The sequence below is a fragment of the Alligator sinensis genome, unplaced genomic scaffold (assembly GCF_000455745.1).
Source record: "Alligator sinensis unplaced genomic scaffold, ASM45574v1 scaffold353_1, whole genome shotgun sequence".
NCBI classification, from domain to species: Eukaryota; Metazoa; Chordata; order Crocodylia; family Alligatoridae; genus Alligator; species Alligator sinensis.
In genome coordinates, this window is record NW_005842075.1 from 1,539,207 (window position 1) to 1,543,504 (window position 4,298).

Genomic DNA, 4,298 nt, shown 5'->3' on the forward strand with positions numbered 1-4,298 from the left:
TAACTGGCTTGGGCCTCGCCAGCTGGAACAACTCACATAGTTGTTCAGATGACTGGACCATCTGCGTCGCAACTACAGGCAGCGTAAGTAAACATTTTTGCAACCATTAAACCTTGTCTGCCTCTCCATTCACCAGCCCGCCCAAACGAACGAGCAATTTCTGAATCACCTCGAGTCGGCTCTGGCCGGCCGAGACGCTGGCCAGGAGAGCAGAGGAAAAGGGCCAAGGGATGTGAGAAAATTTCAATTAACCTCAGGTAAAATGAATTTAACTGAAGTTTTTATATGCTTTGTGCCAGACTTAAAGGTGCAGGCAGCCCTGAAGAAGGCTTGGGGAGGCTGGGATGAGATAGGGGGCCTGAGGTCCAGTTTTCAGGCAGCTGGGATGGAGCCAGCTGCCTCCCTTCTAGGATAGGTAGGGCTGTGGAGGACTCAGGAAGTTGGGGGGAGGAAGCTGGGCCCCACCATAAACCCCAACACCTGGGAGGAAACCATGTGGGGCTCAGCTGGGTCTGTTGCAGGCAGCTGGTGCTTGCCAGCCTCCTCCCTCTCAGCCAGGACAAAAACACAGTCCCCTGTGGCTCAGCCTAACCCCTACCCCTGACCTGATCCTGGCCCATCCAGCCTTCCCCAGAGAAGACAGTGCTGGGGGGCTCATTGCAGCAGTCTGGTGTGGGACCAGCCAGCCGGCTCATCTAGGGGCTCCTCAGGACCAACCTTCTACCACCACCCACAATTCATTAACACATAAGAGTCTTTATTTTTTTCAGTTCCTTTATTTCATTTCAAATTAAAATACTTTAAGTAATTACATTAAAATGCTTTACCATAACCCTAAAGGATTTAGAGAGACCAAGGTAGGCTGATGCTTAGGTGTCTCCCTCCATGGCTATACCTCCTCCTCTCCACACCAGCCAGCCCCGCATTCCTCACTGCAGTTGACTGGCCACATCATCATGCTTCATTTCCCCTTGCCTGCAAACCCTCTGGTTCTCAGCTCTGCGCTGGTGTGTGCTTTGTGCCATGCAGCGAGCATGCTGGTTTTCAGCCTAGTACCTTGGCTATTTCTCCTCTGTCACAGTACCCAGGTCAGGACAGCTCCCTTATCCCAGCCAGCATGACCCCTGCTGCCCCTAGCCCAACTCCCCTCTCCCTCTGATCCAATCCCAGGTCACTGAAACACAAGATTTTGGTCCTTTAATTTTTTTTCAATCTTTTTTTCACTCCTTTCTCTTTACTTCCCCCTTCACTTCAAACAGTTTTTCAATTTTTCTCCCCTCTCACCCTCTGCTTTGGCTGGGTTTTCTCCCCTCTCACCCTGCTGCTGTGGAGCAGGGGAAGCCCCAGACCCCATTCTGGTTTCTCCACCTCTAAGCTACATGCCACCCTCCCCTCTGCCTTCCCACCCCAGGAGAGGAATAGAGTCCTGGCTCCTGTCCGTGCCCCTGCTTCTAAGGCCTTCTACTGGCAAGTCACTGTTGTTTAGGTCTGAGATGGCATTAAGCCTTAACCTCCGAGTGCTCTAAAACTATTCTAATTTTATTACAGCATAACATTCCACAGATATAACATGTTTTAAAGGTAACCTGTAACAGCACCCTAACAATACCCTGTAATGACCTGGGCAAAATGGATCAAAGATAAACCTCAACTAGAGTGGCAGTAGGATACATTTAGAGAGTACTTAGGACAGGTTAATGCCCTTTAATGGGAAAATGCTCCCGTTTTAAGTGCCTTTATGATGATGTAAAGGTAACCTGTAGCATCACCTAAATTTATTGCTAGAACAGGCTTCTGGGGCCATAGGTAACAAAATGTAAGTTACACCAACCCTGAGACTGCTCCAATTTACACTTGAGACTCACTCATCAGTTTCTATATGAAATAGAGTTCACATACAAATAATAATTGGATCTCAAGATGCCAACTAAGGGGAAATATTAAGGAGATAAACATAAAGGATAAACATTAAGGATCAAGATCAAGCAGAGGAAAAGAAATGAAGAGGAAGATCTTCTGCTGAGGATGGCGAGGTGGTGTGGGAATGTAAGGACTTACAATTTGGTAGATGATATGACGAACACAGATCACATCTGGTGTTGGTCCTCCCTCACAGTAGACAAAACATCCTTCCAAAACTGGACTAAAGAAGGATAAAAAAAAAAGAATTATTCTAGTCCATCATCAGGCTGCTACAAACAGGAAATATAAAAACATATAATGTACATGTGATCATGAATAAAGGGGAGTTAATGTATTTCTGCTTATCAGGACACAGCACAAAGCCACACCAGATTTTTCTGTTTGTAGCTAATGTGTTGTATAAGTTAACCCCAACTATTTTTTCTATGATTGTATAAACAAAAACTTGTCTGGGATTGTTAGCCAGGAATGACCCTGCCTTGAGCAGGGGGTTGGACTAGGTGACTTTCTGAGGTCTCTTTCAGCCCTACTTTTCTATGATTTTATGATCTTTATAGCATCATGCAATATAACAGTGCCACCAGGAAGCAGATTATTTTCCTTAACTCAAATTTAGCCATCAGCAGTAATATTTAACTAATGCAAAACTCTGTTGATTGACAATGGTCCTATTTACACTGCAAAAATCCTCTCAAGAAAGCCAATTAAAACAGGATCGTCTTCTACTACATCATCCAAGACATTTAAAATCTGCTTTAGTGGGGCAGGCAGGCAAAGTCATGCTAAGTTTTGGTTTTTGCCAAGCAGTACCTCAATACAGGAACAGAGTTAATATATACTTTGGTTCTATCTATGCTGCAATATCAAACAATGTTTTAATTGCTTATACGTAGATGAAGACAAGAGACCATATTTCTGTTCACTGTCCAGACTAGCTGATCTAAGTGCATAAACAGAGGTGAAGTGACTTGTGAACGGTAACTACAATTAAAGGGCCATGTCCAAAAGAATTTTTGGATCCTTAATATAGGACTTGGATAGAAATTAGGTACCTACATGAAATTGCAATCCTAAAAATCTGGTGCCATTTAACTCTCAAGGCAGATGAGGATCCTTTTTTACTTTGAAGTTCCCCAGGTACTTCTTTTCATGCCCAGAACTGCCCTGGTCTTGACCTCACTGAGGAGCTCCCCCAAGGGGATCAATGCTGTCGGCATGCTCAGAGCACAGAGCTCCTCTCATATTCTAGGGCTGGCTCCTGTCTTCAAAACAAAGCCTGAAGAAGAGGTACTGCCACTGGTATTGTTTTATATAAAATCGTGATTTTTAGAGCTACCAGCCAAGAAATGGAAGCCTTTCCTCTGCCTGCAGTGTCCACACCATATCTTTGCTGTCCCAGGGGAGGGTTCTTATCACCAGATTTCAAACTCTACCTATGCCCCTCTGCAGAAAATATGTAATGCATTGGACTGGAAAGAGAGCAAAAGAGGAATTAAGAGTTTCTCACCTACCTGGTAGGGCATTCAGCTAGGAGAGGGAAGCTTTGGTTCTGCTGCCAGAGCTGTTTGTGTATTTTATTTAATAACTGTTTAATGTAATATACAGAAAAATTCCTGGAACTGAGCCTAGCTTCTCAGGAGACTGCTCTAATTACTAAAATATAAGAGAGCAATGGCACCACCTCCGCCACCCACCACACTTTAAAAGAAAAGGAGGAGCCTTGCTTAGTTCTTGACAAGAAGGGGCCTAGGAGCCTATCCTTGGGAGAAGCTTCAGAGCTATGGATCCTAAGGGCATTTTTATGTGTGCTCTAGAACAAGGTAACTTTAGTTAGTGAGCCGCATGAATTAAAAGTGCCTGCATGTCATGTGTATCAGCGTCCCCACACTAAAAAAAATGAAAGTGGGGTGCTTTGAACTAAAGCTCCTTGAACGTGTTTTATTTCAAAGCGCCCTGCTGCCATTTTTTCAGTGTGGGGACACACAGGAACTCTGACACACGTGACGCGGAAGGCTGCTGGAGCAAGTCAATTTCCGTGCTCCAGCAGACTCAATTAATTGAATCTGCTCCCACATGCTGGATTTCCAGTGCATCAGAGCAGGCTCCCCACATGTCTGTAGGAGCCCTAGGAGATCCAAAGTACCCTTCCTGCAACCCTTAGTAAAGTACCCTTACAGGCATGGAAAATAATAATTTTCACCTCTCCTAAATTTTCCCTGTTGGCTAGTCGTAAGCCTGTAATTGTCAACCAAGGTGTCAGAGTACTCTAGGGTGATGCCAGATCCTTTGAAGGGTGCTGCTAGGTATGTGGAGATAAGCAGATAAACTAAGCAGACAAGCTTATCCCTAACTGGACAATTCCTCAATCCCTACTG